General features: G+C 43.0%; 1 long non-coding RNA gene across 1 annotated transcript; it reads left to right on the forward strand.

Annotated features, from left to right (window-relative positions):
- The first annotated feature begins 12,757 nt into the window (after nucleotides 1-12,757).
- On the forward strand, nucleotides 12,758-20,985 carry LOC142140173 (uncharacterized). Its single transcript, XR_012688317.1, has 3 exons — nucleotides 12,758-13,342; nucleotides 19,042-19,191; nucleotides 19,671-20,985. It is a non-coding gene; the product is annotated as an uncharacterized LOC142140173 (long non-coding RNA).
- Nucleotides 20,986-21,408: the final 423 nt, after the last annotated feature.

Below are 21,408 nucleotides of genomic sequence, written 5' to 3' on the forward strand. Positions count from 1 at the left end.
TGATGAAATACCTCAGTCACAAGGATGGCACCAAGAGTCCCTTAGCCATGTGAGAGACACAAAGAATTTTTCCAGGATTATTCTGTGAGGTAAACTGTTAGATCAATCTCTTTGTTATAGATTTATGATTTTGTTCCTGTCTCTCTTCTTGAACATTATGTCAGAAAAAAGGACTAGTTCCAGTTCCAAGCTCAGTAGTGTACTTTTGTTCAAAGTGTGAGGCGTAGTTACGCAGTAGACGATCAGACCTGGATGCGTGACTTGTCTAAGGATCAAGGTCTGCATTTGGGAAGGGCGTAACTGACATGGTAGAGCCAACCTGAGCCAAGGAACTGGCCAGGTCTATTGCGGAACTTAAAGGGATGCAGCGCGTCCTGGAGCAGTAGGTAAAAATGTTTTTCCCTAGGAGCTTCGTCTGTCAATACCCGTCCTCAGAGACAGGTGTCTCGGCGATTCCCAGACCCTATGGCGGAAGTGGAGAAACTTCCCTGGATTTGAAACCTAGATAGGTAGGTCGGTTAAAGGGCTGGTCAGGGTGTCTTCTTCCATAAAGAAGCTGTTGGAGACTTTGTCATCTTACAGGTCGTGCAAATACCAGGCTCCCCTGTTCCAGGAGTTTAGTGATTACAAATCAGAACACTCCTCTCAGGAACAAGGTGGGATAAAAGGGGAGTTTGATTATGAGGACCTAACTTCCTGGGAGGAGCATCCCTCCAATAGGCAGGGGGTTGAGGATTTCATTTTAGCTGTCCAACAGACCCTGAACATTCAGGAGGCAGAACCAGTAGTTCCGGAAGTTTTCCTGTTCAAAAGGAAAAATAAATAATCTTTCATTTCCTTCCATCCCAACAATTATCTGAAATCTTGGGTTAGGCCGGCAGAAACCAGAGAGCAGGTTTCCGGGTCCGGGACTGTTCTGGTTCACCTACTTTTGTTTTGGAAGCAGACATTACAAAATGGCAGATTACGCCTTGTGTGGATGCCCCCATAGCACATCTGGCTAAATCCACTACCATTCCTATTCAGAGTGCTGCTTCCTTAAGACAACATGGACAGGAAATGGGAGTGGATTTTAAAATCCATTTATGTCGCCTCCAGTTCTTTGATTCAACCCATTGTGGCAGCTGCCTGGGTGATCAAAGCAGTAGAAAAATGGGCTGGCACAGTCAGTGAAGACAAACATTTGGGGATGCCTAGATCTGAATTAACGTCTTTAGTGGAACATATAAAGGAAGCGTCAGAGAAGCCTTGATGCAAGTCAAGATATGTCCAGGACCTCTGCCTTGGCTCTAATGGCCAGGTGTACTCTTTGAATCAGATCATTGGAGTCCAAGAAAATTTGGAGGCAGTACCTTTTGTGGGATTGGTCCAGAATGGTACAAGATCATTTCTTGGGTCAAAGGATGGAAGAGCTCCTTTCTTTCAATGCCCATAAGACAAGGGTTCGGTGCTTCCATGAGAGGTCAGTCCTTTGCACCGCCAAGAGCTTATCAAAGGAGTAGGCAGGCTTGGACAGGCAGACTTCCTAGTCCCAACCTGGCTGAAAAGCTGTCTTCATGACTTCCCTCTCCCCATACCCAGAAGCTCTGCGATGGAGACCAGTCTCCTGCTCTTTTGGGACCAGTGAATCAGGACTCCTGGCTAAGAGGTTACATTCTGGAACTCTTAGGAACACCTTCACAGCTTTTTCTTTCAACTTCCCATTCAAGAGACTGGGCCAGGAGATTGGCCCTTCGAGGGGTTATTCAGTCCTTCTCAGAAGCGGTTGTTCTGGTCCCAAGGGATCAAAGAGGTTTGGGTTATTACTCACACCTTTTTCTTGTGCAGAGACCGAACCTGAAGTTCCTCAATTTACACTTGAGGGTGGTTAAATTCAGGTCGGAATCCGTTCGCTCTTGAGCAATGCCATGAAAAGGAAAAAATTTCTTGCTGCCTTGCATACCACAGAGGCATACCTTCACATTCTGATATGGGAAGGCCACCACAGCCTCCTCAGGTTTGTGGTGGATGCGTCCCATTGTCAATTCAGGGCCCTCACCTTTGGTCTGACAACAGCACCAAGGGTTTTTGCAAAGTAATAGCAGTGCTTTTACAGACAAAATGGGTAACTAATATCATACTTGGACTACCTTTTGATAAAATCTCTGCTTCTGCCCCTCTTGCGCTTGACGGGAAATGCTAGAATCGCATGGGTGGGTCAAACATTGGAAAAAGTCCAACCTTTTTCCCTTCACAGTGCATAATTTTTCTGGGTCTGCTATTTAACACCAGATGTCAGAGGGTATTTTTACCCCAGGACAAGATTCTGGCCGTTCTAAAACAAATGACAACCTTGTTGTCTCTCAGATGTGTTTCAATCCTCCAATGCATGAAACTAATGGGGAGGATGGTGTCTTATCCAATCCTCAATTGATGGCACAGTTTTTCCAGCTGTCGCCATACACCAGTCAGTCTCTCCTGTGGTGGCCGAAGGTGAGGAATCTAAATTGGGGGTGTCCCTTCTCGCTGTGGGTCTGGACTATCGTGGCCACAGATGTCAGCTTGCAGGGATGGGGTGCTGAACCTCAGTCTTCAGGGGCTTTTGTTCCGGGAAGAGGCGAGGTTACCCATGAACATTCTCAAGCTACTCGTAGTTTTTAATGCTCAATTCCTTGTGAGGAGCAGGCCCATTTGAATCCAGTCCGAAAATGCCACGGCTGTGTCATTTATAAATCTCCAAGGGGGACCAGAAATCCCCTAGTGATGAAGGGGGCAGCCAAGATCATACTCTAGGTGGAATATTATGCCCCGACATTCTCAACACTGTTTATACTAGGGGGTGGACAATTGGGAAGCTGACTTCCATTCATCCTGGGGGAGTGGTCTCTCCATCTAGAGGTGTTCGACTATATTGTGGAAAGGTGGGGACAGTCAAAGGGCGACATGATGGCTTCTCGTCTGAACCTAAAAGTGAATTGATATTGTGCCAGAAGCAGGCATCCCTAGTGGAGGCTATGATGGCTCCCTGGCAATACCAGCTAGTGTATCTTTTCCCTTCGATTTTCCGAAGAGAAACATTTTAACAAAATAACCTGAAATGTATCCAGAGCGAAGTGTATGAATAGCAGTAAATCAGCATAAAGAATCAGATTACTAGAACTTAACCTTAAATAAGTAAGGGAAGACATATATGATAGAAAAGAGAATCAAAATCCCAAGAGAATAGTCATTCCTTACTGCTATGCCCAAACATGGAATTGGTGTCACCCTAGAATTTGAATCTGCATCTGCTGAAGAGGTATAAAACAGCAATGAAAAAGGCCAAGAAATCCCCTCTGCTGTACCGACAGACACAACTGTTGTCCTGATGAAAATGAAAGTACAATACGAAATCTATACTGAAAATTCTGAGCATTGTAATTCAATTCAATATTTCAGTAGTGAAACTATCATTTACTATCACTTTTTTTAAAATAAAGTTATACAATGTCAAATATAAGGATGACAGAATTTGTAATTTGTTCAAAGTATAACTGTAAACTAATGACCAACTGTGTCCTCTAACAGTCTGCTTTAGAAAGGGAAAATGTTCCCAGGGCTAAATAGAATGGGGGCAACCCATGACCCATAATATCCATGACAGTGAGGTAACTGCATTCACCTGCTGTCACCGAGTTCTGTCTTGGATTAATTTTACGCTGAATGTGTGCTCACCCTTCAGGGGGGAAATCAAAGAGAACTCCTACCTATCTTCCCTTCAACACAATGGTGTCTGTTTATCATTGCTGGGCAGTGGGCAGCAGTACTTAAGGATCTGTATTGCTGCTATTGAAGAATACTTACCTGTCGTGTGATCCTCAGTGAAAATCCCTCTCTGCAACGAAAGGGACAGGCTCCATTGAAGAGACAGATTTAACTTCCTGCACATGCCGATGTTTTGTCGCTCATGCGCTGTAAATCGTACTCTGGCTATGGAATATGAAGTTAGCTAAGAGGATCCACTCCAGCAGCACCAATCTCTATTGAAAAGGTAAGTAACGTCATCCTGATATTTGCTTTTCACTGCTTGATAATTAGGTTCAGTTCATTGTCCTAAGCCTTTTTCAGGCACTTTTGCTGGATTTTAGACACTTCACCGCTGCAAAACAGAACCTTGAATTTCCAGAAGCCAGCTAAACAACAAAGCTACAAGAACAAGCAAGCAATAAGAGCAAGAACAGGTAAGAGAGAACTGCACAATCTGTCTAAATTTAAATGCTGGAGAATACTCTTGAATATTCATATTCAGGAGTATTCCTAACCGCTTATGGGGGGCGCTACAGCTGTAATACAGCTGTAATAGCCTCGGGCAGCCGGGCCCTGTCCATATAAAAATATTATTTTCCCTTAGATTTATGTGTATTATTTTTGCATACAACTAAATAAGTATCTCTGTCCTGACCTAAATACTTATTACGTTTATTTGACTACTTATAAAATGGAACTGCTCGATAATTATTTTGGAGGGGTTCCTTGAAAAAATTATAGAGACTCTAAGGGTGTTGCGAACTGCAAAAGTTTGGGAACCACTGGTCTAGATACATACATGCATTTTACACTTATTGACAGATAACAATGACTAATCAGCATGGTGTGCCCCGATCAACACCATCACAGACATCAAGGTACTGCTGTGGCCATGGTAGAATGTAGATTTTACTGTAATAGGCAAATATCAATCCTCTGGCCAAGATCTGCATTTTGATGGACCCTTACAGCGCTTTATGGTCCTTATTACATTTGGTTGTAGAAACAGTAGTTTCATACCTTGATTAGACTATGTTAATAGTAGAGATGGGCGGGTCCGGTTCCCAGAGAACCGAACCCACCCGAACTTTGGGTATCCGAGTACCGAGCTGAGTAGCTCGGTACTCTCCCACCCGCTCCGAATCCAAATCGAAGCCGAACGTCATTGTGACGTCGTCGGATTTCGTGGCTCGGTTCTCGCGATACTTCAAGATTATAAATACCTGCCTCCACAGCAATCCATCGCCATTTGACAGAGGGAGAGAGCAGGGTGTAGTCACAGGCTGATTAGAGCAGGGACAGAGAATACAATATTCTTATTCCAATTGCTGTAACAAAAATCGCTAGAGAAGAGAGGAGGATAGAGGTTTATTTTATTTTTGTAATATTTGGCACTCCCCAGTGCTTTTGGGGTGTCCCCCATAATTGTGCATAAATATTTCTGGCTGTCAAAATTACTATCTGTCAGCAGTATCTACCAACTAATTTTTAGCACTCCCCAGTGCTTTTGGGGTGTCCCCCCTAACTGTGCATAAATATTTCTGGCTGTCAAAATTACTATCTGTCAGCAGTATCTACCAACTAATTTTTAGCACTCCCCAGTGATTTTGGGGTGCCCCCCTAATTGTGCATAAATATTTCTGGCTGTCAAAATTACAATCTGTTGGCAGTATCTACCAACTAATTTTTAGCACTCCCCAGTGCTTTTGGGGTGTCCCCCATAATTGTGCATAAATATTTCTGGCTGTCAAAATTACAATCTGTTGGCAGTATCTACCAACTAATTTTTAGCACTCCCCAGTGCTTTTGGGGTGTCCCCCATAATTGTGCATAAATATTTCTGGCTGTCAAAATTACAATCTGTTGGCAGTATCTACCAACTAATTTTTAGCACTCCCCAGTGCTTTTGGGGTGTCCCCCATAATTGTGCATAAATATTTCTGGCTGTCAAAATTACAATCTGTTGGCAGTATCTACCAACTAATTTTTAGCACTCCCCAGTGCTTTTGGGGTGTCCCCCATAATTGTGCATAAATATTTCTGGCTGTCAAAATTACTATCTGTCAGCAGTATCTTACCAAATAATTTTTAGCACTACAAGTGCTTTGGGCTGAGAATGGATTCAAAGCAGTCCACATATGAGCAGAATGAGCAACCAGGTTCTGTCACCAGTCCTGATGTTAGTGTTCCCAGTACGTCATCTGGGCAAGGCGATGTCAAACTACAGAGTGTTTCGAAATCAGTCCAAAAAACAAAATAAATTTTTTTTTTTACTGTGTTGAAGCGAAAAAGAAGTGTTACTGAGCAAAAGTTAAGTGCCGATAAAAAAAAATTGCCAACATGCCATTCTACACACGCAGTGGCAAAGAGAGAATGAGGCCTTCACCTTTCGCTATTAGTGGCAGATCCCAAAAAGTTACCGAACCTACAATTGGTGCACAACTACTGTTACGCGTCAAAGCCGAGCTGCAAGATAACAGTAAGGCATTAGAGGATAATGTTTGCTCTGATTCACAAATGACACCAATCCCTGTGGAGAGTCCAACCAACAGTGGGATGTCTAATCGTGAGCATTCTGCTGATGTGTGCCTTAATAGCCCAAGTGTAGCCGGTGATACACAAATTGAGGATGCCACTTTGGAATTAGAAGAGGATGAGGGGGAGATTTGTGTAGGCGATAGGGCGCTAATGAGGATGTTGATGAGGATGAGGTTGTTTGTATAAGTCCTGCACCAGTGGCAGCAGTTCTGGCACGTGACAAGAAAAAGGCCATTGTCATGCCTGGGCATAAAACAAAAAAATCCACTTCTTATGTGTGGAATTATTTCTACCCAAATCCAGACAACAACTGTATAGCCATTTGTAGTGTATGTCAAGCCACAGTCAGTTGAGGGAGGGAACTTAACCATCTTGGAACCTCGTCTATGTTACGCCATTTAATGAGAGTTCATGGCAAAGTGTTGGGAAAAGCTGAAAGTTCTTCCCAAAAAAATTACAAGCACTCCATCATCAGCTAAGACCCTCCACTCACCGACATCCCGACGGCTACAAAATACACCCACCACACCATCCTCATCAATATCCTCAGTAGCGCTCGGAGTTAGCCCGGCATCCCACTTAAGGCTGGATGACTCCTGCACTATTATTGATTCCTCTGAAGAAAGCGTTAGTCCCACTGCTGCTGCTGTTGCTGCTGCTGGGGGTGAATCGTCATCCCAGAGGCAGGTCAAGAAAATGAGCAGTCCTACATGTCAGCAATTAACTGTGAAACAATCATTTGCAAGAGGAAGCAAATATGACAGCAGTCACCCAGTCGCCAAGCGAATCACAGACGCCATGGCTGCAATGTTAGTGTTAGATCTGCGTCCAATCTCCACAATAAACGCACCTGGTTTTTCACAGTTAATTGAGGTCTTGTGTCCGCGTTACAGAATTCCATCGCGACACCATTTCTACCGTAAAGCAATTCCACAACTATACCAAAAAGTGTGTAAAAATGTAGAGATTGCGCTGAAAAATGCAATTCTGCCCACTGTCCACTTAACCACAGATATGTGGACAAGTGGAAGTGGCCAAACCAAAGACTATGACTGTGACAGCCCACTGGGTTGGTCATTCACCTTCAGCAGCAGGAACAGCAGCAGCATGTACACCACTACGTAACATTTGTCACAGGCAGGCCACTCTTTGTATCACCGGCTTCACTAACAGGCATACGGCTGACAATTTGTTACGCAAACTGAGAGATGTGATTGATGCATGGCTTATACCACTCGGACTCTCCCCAGGGTATGTCATTTCCGATAACGCCAACAATATAGTGCGAGCATTACAGCTAGGTGATTTATAACATATTCCCTGTTTTGCTCACACCATCAACTTGGTGGTGCAGAGCTTCCTACGAAATAACAGTGAGGTGCAGGAGATGCTTTCGGTGGCCCGTAAAATTTCAGGCATTCAGCCACAGCATGTAGGAGATTACAGCAGCTCCAAGAGCAGTTTAACTTGCCCTGCCACCAACTTAAGCAAGAGGTGGTAACTAGGTGGAATTCCACCCTGTACATACTTCAGAGGATGGAGGAACAGCGCAAAGCCATCCAAGCATATTGCACAAGCCATGACATTGGGAAAGGAGGGGGGATGTATTTCACTCTTGCACAGTGGGGAATCCTTTCAGTGCTGTGCAAGGTGCTGAAACCATTTGAAGTTGTGATGTGTGAGTTGAGTGCAGACTCTGCTAGTTTGAGCCAAGTCATTCCTTTAATTAGACTATTGGAAAAGCAGCTTGAGAAAATGAAGGAGGAGCTGAAAGCAAGCAATTCAGCAAAGTATGTTGGCCTTGTCGATCAAGTACTTAATTCGCTTCACAATGATCCTCGAGTTATTAAGATCTTGAACTCGGATCAGTACGTTTTGGCCACTGTGCTTTATCCAAGGTTTAAAACCTACACTGAGTTTTTACTTGTAAATCAGCAAGTTGGCCGCTGAACTGGGCCTCGGCTTGACGACGTGTCCTCTTTCACTTTCTCAAGCTGCTGCTGCTCGTAAAAAATGTAATTTCCCAAAAAGAAGCAGGGAAGACGCAGGGGGCAGACCAGAACAATTTAACATCTGGGCTGGTTTGAAGGATTTTTCAAAAAAATGTGTCACTTTGCCCATAACTCCATCCAATACGAGTATAAACATGCAAAGGATGGTGGAGGATTACTTTCAAGAGGTAGTTGATATGGAAATGTCAGACAGTCCCTTTCCTTACTGGGAAAAAAAGCAGGCCATTTGGAAACCCATGTACAAACTTGCTTTGCAATACTTAAGCTGCCACCCTCCAGTGTGTACTCTGAACGAGTGTTCAGCACAGCAGGGAACTTAGTCAGTGATCGCCGTAGAAGGTTACTTCCCAAAAATGTGGAGAAAATTATGTTTATAAAAATGAACTACATCTTCCACGAGGAAGGCCTTCACCATCCAAGACATCCAAGCACTGACTGTTCTCTAATGGCGGATTCAAACAACGATGAATTGATGGTCTGTGATGATGACGTACACACTGATGAGGGTGAGGATGAAGCTGAAAATGATGACGATAACATCTTTTTAAAACTTTCTATGTAAGTGTAGGGTGCAATCTACCCCCAAAGAGGAAAGGGACTTGTGGCATTTCCATATCACGTACCGTCTTGAAAGGCTGCTGCTTGGGCAATTTATCCTTAAGGGTAGGGTGCCATAGACAGAGTGACCCCAAACTGGCTTTGTCCATTTCAATTAATATTGTACAGTCTATAACGGCTGAATTTTTTTTGTATTTTCGACAAGTGGAGGGGGGCCTAGAGAGCCAGAAACCAAACTGGCTTTCTCCATTTCAATTAATATTGTACAGTCTATAACGGCTGAATTTTTTGGTTTTTCAAACAAGTGGAGGGGGACCTATAGAGACAGTAAGCAAACTGCCTTTTTCCATTTCTTTACATATTTAACTATAAGTGTAGGGTGTAATATACATCCAAAGACGATGGCTGCATTGCCAATATGCATAGATGGAGAGGAAGAAAATCTGTTTTGTGTGTAGAATAAATGAAGGCCTACCTACCAGGAACTGTTACAATTAGATTACTATGAAACAGTTGGAGCACTAAATTGGGTTATTTTAGGCCCAAAGACATTGATTTTTACAACAAAATAACAAAACAAAACCAAACAAAACCAAAACACGCATTGGCGGTTTTGCAAAACCAATACAAAAACCAAAACACAACGGTAATCCAGATCCAAAACCGAATCCAAAACCAAAACACGAGGGTCAGTGACCATCTCTAGTTAATAGTATCAAACTCGGTTGTCATTAGACAACTCAAAAAGTTTAAAACATTAAACTCCATTCAGTTCATCAGCAATGAAGAAGGCCAAGAAAGCCCCTCTGCTGTACCGACAGACACAACTGTTGTCCTGATGAAAATGAAAGTACAATACGAAATCTATACTGAAAATTCTGAGCATTGTAATTCAATTCAATATTTCAGTAGTGAAACTATCATTTACTATCACTTTTTTTAAATAAAGTTATACAATGTCAAATATAAGGATGACAGAATTTGTAATTTGTTCAAAGTATAACTGTAAACTAATGACCAAATGTGTCCTCTAATAGTCTGCTTTAGAAGGGGAAATGTTCCCAGGGCTCAATAGAATGGGGGCAACCCATGACCCATAATACCCATGACAGTGAGGTAACTGTGCATCATCATCATCATCACAATTTATTTATATAGCGCCACGGATTCCGCAACGCTGTACAGAGAACTCATTCACATCAGTCCCTGCCCCGTTGGAGCTTACAGTCTAAATTCCCTAATATAGACACACACTCACACACACACACAGACAGAGTGGGGGACAGATAGACAGAGACTAGGGTCAATTTAATAGCAGCCAATTAATTTTAATAGCAGCCAATTAACCTACCAGTAAATAAATGATGATGATGATGAACATTTATTTATATAGCGCCAGCAGATTTTGTAGCGCTTTACAATTGGGAACAAACATTAATAAGACAATACTGGGTAATACATACAGACAGAGAGGTAAGAGACCCCTGCTCGCAAGCTTACAATCTATAGGACAATGGGAGTTTGAAACACAAGGGCATGTGCTACATCATATTGCACAATGGACCAGCTAGAATGCAAAGGTAAAAGTATTAAGTAGGGTGTGTGTGTTGCAGTGTTGGTCAGAGGGTTGTTGTCTTGCGTTAGCTGTGTAGAGGATGGTAATAGGGTAATCTAGGGAATTAAGATGGTGGTTGAGTTATATCATAACCTTGTCTGAAGAGGTGGGTTTTCAGTGAAAGCTTGAAGGTTTGAAGACTAGAGGAAAGTCTTACTGCGCGAGGGAGGGAATTCCACAAAGTGGGTGCAGCCCGGAAAAAATCCTGTAACCGAGAATTGGAGGATGTGATGAGAGTGGAAGAGAGACGTAGATCTTGTGCAGAACGGAGGTGTCGAGTATGGAGATATTTTGAGACAGGTGAGGAAATGCATGTCGGTGCAATTTTGTTGATGGCCTTATATGTTAGTAGAAGAACTTTATATTGGATATTACAGCCAATGTAGAGACTGACAGAGTGGCTCAGCAAAGGAAGAACGGTTTGCAAGGAAAATCAATCTAGCCGCTACGTGCAAAATAGATTGTAGGGGTTCAAGTCTGACTTTGGGAAGACCAGTAAGGAGGTAATTGCAATAGTCGATGCGGGAGATGATGAGTGCATGAATTAATGTTTTTGCAGTGTCTTGTGTCAGATATGTGCGTATTCTGGAAATGTTCTTTAGGTGTATGTAACATGATTTAGATATAGAGTTGATGTGGGGAATAAACAACAGTTGTGAGTCAAGGAATACACCTAGGCAACGAGCTTGAAGGGTGGGATTTATTGTCATGTTATCAACAGAAATAGAAATGTCAGGAAGGAAACTTCTATTTTTGGGTGGGAATATTATTATTTCTTTTTTTGAAAGATTGAGTTTGAGTTGGCGAGACGACATCCAAGATGAAATGGCAGAAAGACAGTCAGTAACGCGAGACAACACAGATGGTGAAAGATCAGGAGAGGATAGATAGGTTTGTGTATCATCCACATAGAGATGATACTGAAATCCAAAGGAGCTTATTAGTTTTCCAAGAGAAGTGGTGTAGATAGAGAATAGCAGAGGACCTAGCACTGGGCCTTGTGTAACTCCAACTGATAAAGGAAGCGGAGCAGAGGTGGATCCAGAGAAATTGACACTAAAAGAGCGATTAGATAGGTAAGATGAGAACCAGGATAGGACAGTGCCTTCAAGACCTAGGGATTGTAGCATTTGTATGAGGAGAAAGTGGTCAACAGTGTCAAATGTAGCAGAGAGATCCAGGAGAATTAGAAGAGAGTAATGATTATTATTTTTTGCTGTGATCAAGTCATTGACAACCTTGGTCAGCGCAGTCTCTGTGGAGTGTTGAGAGCGAAAGCCTGACTGAAGAGGATCTAATAGGTTGTTTGCTGTAAGAAAGTGTGTGAGGCGAGTATAGGCAATTCTTTCGAGAAGCTTGGAGGGGCATGGGAGCTGGGAGATGGTGCAGTAATTTACGAGAGAGTTAGGGTCAGAATTTTGTTTCTTTAAAATGGGAGTAATCACTGCATGCTTGAATAGTGATGGAAAAATACCAGTAGAAAGAGATAGATTACAGATTTTAGTTAGAGGGGGAATGAGCACAGAAGACAGGGACATACCAATTTGTGAGGGAATGGGATCAAGAGGACAGGAGGTAGAGTAGGAAGATGAGAAGAGAGTAGAAACTTCCTCTTCATTTGTGGGCTCAAATGAAGAGAGAGTGTCAGAGGATGCTACAAAGGAATTGAGCTGATTGCTTGTCAAGGGAGATGATATAATTTCAAGTCTCATCTTATCAATTTTGTCCTTGAAATAGGAAGCAAGATCCTGTGCACTGATGGTAGTTGGAGGATTTGGGGCAGGAGGATTCAGAAGAGATTAAAAAGTGTTAAAGAGGCTTTTGGGGTTAGAAGCCATAGATGAGAGATTGGAAGTAGGTTTGTTTAGCAGTGTCCAGAGCATTTCTATAGGAGTGGTAGATATCAGTATATGTGATTAAATCATTAGAGGTACATGCTTTACGCCAGTGACGTTCTGCTTTACGAGAAAGTTTTTGTAGAGTTCGTGTTACTGTAGTGTGCCACGGTTGGCAACGGATTCTACGCGAAGTATGTAGTGTCGCTGGAGCCACTTGATCCAGGGCAGTTGCTAGGGTTTGATGAAAATGGGGTACTGCCTGTTTAGGGGAGGAGAATGTAGAAATTGGGGAGAGAAGATGTTGGAGAGAGGTGGAAAACTGTTGAATATTAATAAAGTTGAAATTCCTGTGGTTGTGAGGAGACTTGGAAGAGTTTGACACTAGGGAGAGTAAAGAACTGGGGGTGAGCGAGTAGCTAATAAGGTGATGATCCGAGAGGGGGAAAGGAGTGTTAAGGAAATGAGAAACTGAGCATAGTCAAGAGAAAACAAGATCAAGACAGTGGCCATCCTGATGAGTAGCGGATTCAATCTACTGGGAGAGGTCAAGTGAGGATGTTAGAGAGAATAGTTTGGAAGCAGCATGGTGTTTACTGATAAAGAGCATTATGATTCCATAATGGCCTAGTGGACGACATCTCCCAACTTTTTCTATTTTCAGACGATTCTGTAGCAAAGTGTTTGGTTTGGGACCCTTGCATTTTCAGGCTTTCTATAAAGACCACCATCCTGGTTCCTGATGTGTTGTATGGAAGCACTCTGTAATTATATCTTAATCATCAGATCAGATTACTGTGTCTTCCCCACGCCCTTCACCGTTGCCTTTTCTAGTCAGGTCATGATCTCATGGACTCACTCTGCTGAAGAAGGATCTCTTGGATGGTAACTCCTTCACTGAACAAACATCTGCAAAGTGGTACGGTCAGTTTCTCACCAGATGGAAGTATGTCCCACTGTGCATATCCGTCCACATTCCAGGAGTGGAGAACTGGATTACAGATTTAAGTCATCAACAGGTAAACCCTAGTGATTGCTTGCTAATGTCCAGCTTCTCAACACAACTTCAAAGTCCTACTGAACATAACTTGCTACCAGGATCTTCTGGCTGTGGGCATTGTTTCTGTGGTGTTTCCTTGCACTTTCACTAGTATACCTTTGTAGGAGGGTCCCTGTGAATCATCAGGTGGGGAGCTGAGATGGATCATGGAATGTTGACTGCCTTCCTTTTGCAAATCCTTTGAGTGAAAAAAATTTCAGAGTTGGTAGAAAAGAAAGTGTGTCATTCCTTGTTTACCAACATGATGAAGCAGAACTATGGCGGGTTTCTAGTCTGGATTTTTTTCCCTTTCATTTAGATGATACCTCCCTAATACCTGAGTTGGAGTGTTGTTTTCCCATCCTCAGAAGGTGACTCTTCACTCAAGATACTGCACGTGTTAGTGGGTTATCTTGTTGTTTTTGGCTTATTCATGTGTAAAACATTAGAAATCCTGATTTATTTATTTTTTTTGTATATACCATTAAATAGCTTTTCCATATAGTTTATTGTAGGTGACAGGTTTGTGTAGAACAACAAGAATTTTCACAGTACAAAAAAAAAATTAAAGCCAAAACTAGGCCTGCTTTGGCTTCCTCAGTGCATTACTGACACCCCCATGCCTCCCTTTGGGTGTAATGTGTAATAAGTTGTCTGTTCCTTTTAACTTAGATGCATCAAAATTCTGAATTCTAAAAAAATACCATATTTTCTTATTTTCATGTTTTGCAATCATCAGGACTATCAATGAAGTGCCACACATTATTTCACCATATGTGGTAATGGTCCCACTTATTGAACACACATTGTCATTCTCGCTACCTGGATTGTTCATAGGAATTTCTAGTTCAAAAAGCAGTATCTGCTTTGGTAAGATATTAAAACAAACATTGCATAAAATAAGGGAGTGAATCATAGCTGGATTAAGGGGGGGCATGTGCCCCGGTCCCCCCTCTCTCCGAGGGCCCCCCGTCGCGCGCATAATCTCTACTGATATTTTCTTTCTCTTTTTTTTTTTTTTAATGGCGGCGGGGGGCCGTCAGAGAGAGGGGGGTTGTGGGCGGGTTCGGGGCTCCCTGCGTTGGTGGGGGAAACAGGGTAGTGAGAAAAAAAAATTAGAGATACTAGTCACCTCATCGCGGCGCCGGTGTCCCTCCTCCTCCCTCCTCTCTGCACTGTAAACACTGAATGACGGGCGTGACGTCATCAAGTCACGCCTGTCATTCAGTGAGGAGCAGCGCGGAGAGGACCAAGAAAGAAACAAGAAGACAGAAGAGAAGAGAAGAGAAGAAAGAAGCTTAAAGAAAGGTAAGTAAAAAAAAAAAAGGGAATAACGCAGAAAGGCACACTATGGAGGAAAAAGGGGGAGAAGAAAGGCACACTATGGAGGAAAAAGGGGGAGAAGAGGCACACTATGGAGGAAAAAGGGGGAGAAGAAAGGCACAGTATGGAGGAAAAAGGGGGAGAAGAGAGGCACAGTATGGAGGAAAAAGGGGGAGAAGAGAGGCACACTATGGAGGAAAAAGGGGGAGAAGAGTGGCACGCTATGAAGGAAAAAGGGGGAGAAGAGAGGCACAGTATGGAGGAAAAATGGGGAGAAGAGAGGCACACTATGGAGGAAAAATGGGGAGAAGAGAGGCAGACTATGGAGGAAAAAGGTGGAGAAGAAAGGCACACTATGGAGGAAAAAGGGGGAGAAGAGGCACACTATGGAGGAAAAAGGGGGAGAAGAAAGGAACAGTATGGAGGAAAAAGGGGGAGAAGAGAGGCACAGTATGGAGGAAAAAGGGGGAGAAGAGAGGCACAGTATGGAGGAAAAAGGGGTAGAAGAGAGGCACACTATGGAGGAAAAAGGAGGAGAAGAGAGGCATGCTATGGAGGAAAAAGGGGGAGAAGAGAGGCACACTATGGAGGAAAAAGGGGGAGAAGAGGCACACTATGGAGGAAAAAGGGGGAGAAGAGAGGCACAGTATGGAGGAAAAAGGGGGAGAAGAGAGGCACACTATGGAGGAAAAAGGGGGAGAAGAAAGGCACACTATGGAGGAAAAAGGGGGAGAAGAGGCACACTATGGAGGAAAAAGGGGGAGAAGAGAGGCACAGTATGGAGGAAAAAGGGGGAGAAGAGAGGCACGCTATGGAGGAAAAAGGGGAGAAAAGAGGCATGCTATGGAGGAAAAAGGGGGAGAAGAGAGGCACTCTATGGAGGAAAAAGGGGGAGAAGAGAGGCACGCTACGGAGGAAAAAGGGGGAGAAGAGAGGCACAGTATGGAGGAAAAAGGGGGAGACGAGAGGCACACTATGGAGGAAAAAGGGGGAGAAGAGAGGCACACTATGGAGGAAAAATGGGGAGAAGAGAGGCACACTATGGAGGAAAAAGGTGGAGAAGAAAGGCACACTATGGAGCAAAAAGGGGGAGAAGAGGCACAATATGGAGGAAAAAGGGGGAGAAGAAAGGCACAGTATGGAGGAAAAAGGGGGAGAAGAGAGGCACAGTATGGAGGAAAAAGGGGGAGAAGAGAGGCACACTATGGAGGAAAAAGGGGGAGAAGAGAGGCACACTATGGAGGAAAAAGGGGGAGAAGAGAGGCACAGTATGGCGGAAAAATGGGGAGAAGAGAGGCACACTATGGAGGAAAAATGGGGAGAAGAGAGGCACACTACGGAGGAAAAAGGGGGAGAAGAAAGGCACACTATGGAGGAAAAAGGGGGAGAAGAGAGGCACAGTATGGAGGAAAAATGGGGAGAAGAGAGGCACACTATCGAGGAAAAATGGGGAGAAGAGAGGCACACTATGGAGGAAAAAGGTGGAGAAGGCACACTATGGAGGAAAAAGGGGGAGAAGAGGCACACTATGGAGGAAAAAGGGGCAGAAGAGAGGCACAGTATGGAGGAAAAAGGGGGAGAAGAGAGGCACACTATGGAGGAAAAAGGGGAGAAGAGAGGCATGCTATGGAGGAAAAAGGGGGAGAAGAGAGGCACACTATGGAGGGAAAAGGGGGAGAAGAGGCACACTATGGAGGAAAAAGGGGGAGAAGAGAGGCACAGTATGGAGGAAAAAGGGGGAGAAGAGAGGCACACTATGGAGGAAAAAGGGGGAGAAGGAAGGCACACTATGGAGGAAAAAGGGGGAGAAGAGGCACACTATGGAGGAAAAAGGGGGAGAAGAAAGGCACAGCATGGAGGAAAAAGGGGGAGAAGAGAGGCACACTATGGAGGAAAAAGGGGGAGAAGAAAGGCACAGTATGGAAGAAAAAGGGGGAGAAGAGAGGCACACTATGGAGGAAAAAGGGGGAGAAGAGAGGCACGCTATAGAGGAAAAAGGGGGAGAAGAGAGGCACTCTATGGAGGAAAAAGGGGGAGAAGAGAGGCACACTATGGAGGAAAAAGGGGGAGAAGAAAGGCACACTATGGAGGAAAAAGGGGGAGAAGAAAGGCACACTATGGAGGAAAAAGGGGGAGAAGGGAGGCACACTATGGAGGAAAAAGGGGGAGAAGAGAGGCACAGTAAGGAAAAAGGGGGAGAAGAGAGGCACAGTAAGGAAAAAAGGGGGAGAAGAGAAGCACAGCAAGGAAAAAAGGGGCAGAAGAGAAGCACAGTAAGGAAAAAAGGGGTAGAAGAGAGGCACAGTAAGAAAAAGGGGGAGAAGAGAGGCACAGTAAGGAAAAAAGGGGGAGAAGAGAAGCACAGTAAGGAAAAAAGGGGGAGAAGAGAGGCGCAGTATGGAGGAAAAAGGGGGAGAAGAAAGGCACACTATGGAGGAAAAAGGGGGAGAATGCACACTATGGAGGAAAAAGGGGGAGAAGAAAGGCACAGTATGGAGGAAAAATGGGGAAAAGAGAGGCACACTATGGAGGAAAAAGGGGGAGAAGAGAGGCACACTATGAAGGAAAAAGGGGAAAAGAAAGGCACACTATGGAGGAAAAATGGGGAGAAGAAAGGCAGACTATAGAGGAAAAAGGGGGAGAAGAGAGGCACACTATGGAGGAAAAAGGGGGAGAAGAGAGGCACAGTAAGGAAAGAGGGGGAGAAGAGAGGCACAATAGTGGGGACAATTAATTAATTTAAGATGGGGTGGTTTGGGCGCGACTGAATGTGGGGGTGAGTTTGGGGAGAATGAGGTCTCTTTATTAAATGTGCCTATGAATTATTTAATGGCAATGACGGTTGCGGGAAATAGGTATATTTCTGAAATGTAAATACTATTAATTTATTGCTGGGGCTGTTTGTAGGGAGGGAAATAGGTTTATTTATTAAATGTGAATACTATTATTTTAATGTTGGGGCTGGAGGAAGGCATAATTATTAATCATGGGTGGTACTGATTTAACGCCGGAGGTGGCTGTAATTTTCTAAATGTACCCTTTTTTTTCCAAATAGGGCCCCTAACATTCCAAGATCCAGACAAGCCGCAACTAAAGAAACCTGCAGCACAGGTGGTGAAAGTGAGAAGAACAGGTAGGAGAGAGCAGCAAAGTCTGTGAAATGTTGTGATTCTAGTGGGACAATCCCAATTTTTGGTGACTGTTCAATGGTGTACACAACAATGCAGGGTTTTTGCCTGTAGGAGGGTGGCCTGGCCATGCCCAATGATGCATTATCAATGGTATTTTAATTTGCGGTATCATTGCTAGTTTTAATGTGCATTATACATTTTATTTTTAAAGTTCGGTATCATTGCTAGTTTTAGCGTGCAGTATCATTGCTAGTTTTAGTGTACGTTATCAATGGTATTTTTAATGTATGATATAATTGCTAGTTTTAATGTGTGGTGTCAATACCCATTTTCTGTGGTGTTTTGATAATTGTTTTAATGTACAGTATTGTAGTTTGTGGAAGCAATGACTTTTCTTATGCAGACAACCTAAGCGAACCCTCTGGGAGAGCTGTAAGTGTCATACTGTGGGCTGTAGGTGATGTAATGCAGGATGTGTCACTATGCCCTTAATTTTAGATCTTAGGGGCCCCCCTGTCTTAAGTGCCCCGGGCCCCCCGAAGCCTTAATCCAGCTCTGGAGTGAATACTTGTGGGTGTATTTATTATCCGGCAGTTTCATAGAACCGCCGATTCCCAGCGCTTTGAAGGCATTTTTTTCAAACAGCAATTTTATTAAAGACAAAACCCAGTGGGCTTTGTGTTTAATAAAAGTGTCTTTTACAGTAGCCTTCAAAGCGCCAGGAATCAGCGGTTCTACAGAACAGATGCATATTAAATACATACTTGCCTACTCTCCCGGAAGGCTCCCGAATTTCGGGGAGTCCTCCCGGGCAAGTAAGCAAACCTCCCAGATTCAACGAAATTCACGGCTCTGAATGGCGGGGGGCAGGGCTTAATTGTGTCATTAAGCCCCACCCCCACTATTCAATGCCGTGAATATCAGCATTTTATACTGGGGGCAGTGCTATGGTGACGCGACAACGTCACCATGCCCTCTCCTACTCCCCTAAGTTTTGAAAGATGACATGTATGATTAAATATACCCCTTAGTGTGGTATCTTAATAATTGCAAGCCTGTGCGCTTACAATGAATGTTTTGTTTATGTTTATGTGCTAATTGCTAGAAATGAGTTGTGTGATAGAGATTTCAGTGTGGGTAATGTCACTTGGGTGTGCGTTTTTCTGGCTTCAAGTGACTTTAACCCTGAATTTCTTTTTTTTTTTTTTTTACATATTTACTAAAGCGACAGTGATAGAACTTTAAACAGTGGGAGGAGATCATGGTCATGGATTCACTAGTCACCTTTACCCCTGAGTGCCATTATTCTTAAAATTGCAGAACAAGGTTTTCTGATTGTGCCTCACTGGACGACTGCAGAGCACCTAGTATTAAAGTGAGTTTTACCAAGATATTGTTTTAGTTGTTACAGCTTAAGAATTTGTAATGTTATGCAACAAAATACAAACAGTTTGGGGCAAAAGAAATGTCAGGTCTACAGCAATATTTTTTTTCCCAATATAATTACAGTATGTCACTGGCAATGCCTATGTACCACTTAATTGAACCCAATATATATGTAATCTGATATTCCTTAAATGTTACTGTTACTTGCAGTTCTATGTGTCTGACTCTCATGTACAATTATATATGCACTGTGTAATATGTGTATTTCAGTTTTATAATCCTGTATATATTTTTGTACCTATGGTATACAGTATAGCTTAAGATATCAAGCTATACTATCTACATATTTCACCTGTTTTTGCCCTATATGTTATAATACTTCAGACTTCATTATATATATTGTTTCAGTGTTTTAATGTATTTTACTTTTGCGATTCCAGTTTTATGTTTTTTTTCTATTTCTTATAGATCTGCTATAAAATAATTTTTTTTCAACTATGGATCAGTTATTTAGTTTTGTACTCCTTATGCTGTTATTTCCATCTCTGTACAGCAAGCCTCATATGGATCACAACACGGCAATGGAAATATCAGTAGTTAATGATTCTGTGGAAAAACCTGACCATGTACTTCCTGTAAAAGAATTATTTTGGGCAAAAGGAAACCAGTCCTGCTACCAGCTCTTAAAAGATTGCACAGAATATCTTGATCTTCTCCCTTCAACCTCATCACAGTTCACCAAACCAGCATTGGCACTAGGTTTGATGCAGGTTGGATGTTTGGCTGAAACTGACCATTTATATTTGGATCTGCTCAGGGATGAAGACACAATAAGTATATTTAAGTTGTTGACTGAGCAGTTAAGGACTTCTGCCTACCATCACCATAAACAAAAGCATGTTCTGGAACTTGAGTTATTGAGGTATAACTTAGACAAACTCTTTCCTATTGCTCTGCCTACACACCATCAGCATTGCTCTGGTTTCCAGCAGGAGAACAAAAATGTCATCTTGAATGGTTTAGAACTTGGGCTACATTCATCTTTACAGGAGGCAAAAAAGCACTGCCATAGGCTGGGCCCTTCTTGTGCAGGTGTTTATTTAGATAGTTTGGGGGGATTTCACAGTGTGGAAAGAAATGGTGGGTATATTACGCCTCAGAATGAAACGACGTTGTGGCTGCACCACTGTACTAATGCACATCGAACGAGGCGTTCTTCTGATTCTGAGTGCCATAGTGAGAGAGAATTGCGTATCCATAATGTTATGCAGTGGGTTCCAGTTGTCAGTGGCTGGTACAATGCTGGTAGTGCTATCTACTACGCCACACAGGGATGTGCAGAACAAGCAGAGAATCGGGCAGTTGAAGCATCCCTTGATCTAAGCTCTGATGCTCTACTTATGGCTACTGGGGGAACTTCGGGAGCTGTAAGAATGGGTATAGGTCTGGCTGTGAAACCTGCATTAAAAGCAGGTGTGAAGGCAGCTATAGATTATTTTAAACATGAGTCACAATAACATTGTACAGTATATATTTTTTTTTAAGTTTGACAATTTAATATTTCTAGTCAGTGTGAAAAAACAAATACACAAACATTTGTAGACAAATTGCAAAGCATGATATATCTTTAGAGGCCAGTACAAACATGTGTCTGTGACTCAAGGTTCATATGCGGAGTTGCAGCTGTACAGAAACTATTACATGATTGAGTATGCTGGAAAATTTAACAGAAAATTAAAGGATGTGTCTACTTAGCATTTCTGCATCACATGATTGGGTTTGATTCCAACCCTCGGTGTGGAGTTTGTGGATCATACCTTCCCAATGTTTACATGGCTTTCTTCAGAGTGCTCTGGTTTCCTCCCACAGTCCAAATGTTGGGGTTATATAAATAAAAGTTAATAATATACTACTCTTTTGTAAGCATTTTGCTAAATTTACGAAGTAGTCTTATGTTTGCATTATCAAATGGGACAAAGGGATTTGGAGAAGTAATGTTGGCCACACACATGGCCTCATATAGAGTTATAACACCAACACATGACTTGTGGCCTGGAGAGGTGTAGTGAGGGTGTGCAATTGTAAATTATTTATAATAAAGTTTTGCATGCCCCCTGGAGATGCAGCCTATTCAGAGTAGGCTGTACACACACACACACACACACACACACACACTGATCTGATAGTAAATTAACATAGACACCAT

Source organism: Mixophyes fleayi, chromosome 2 (assembly GCF_038048845.1).
Source record: "Mixophyes fleayi isolate aMixFle1 chromosome 2, aMixFle1.hap1, whole genome shotgun sequence".
Lineage (NCBI taxonomy): Eukaryota > Metazoa > Chordata > Amphibia > Anura > Limnodynastidae > Mixophyes > Mixophyes fleayi.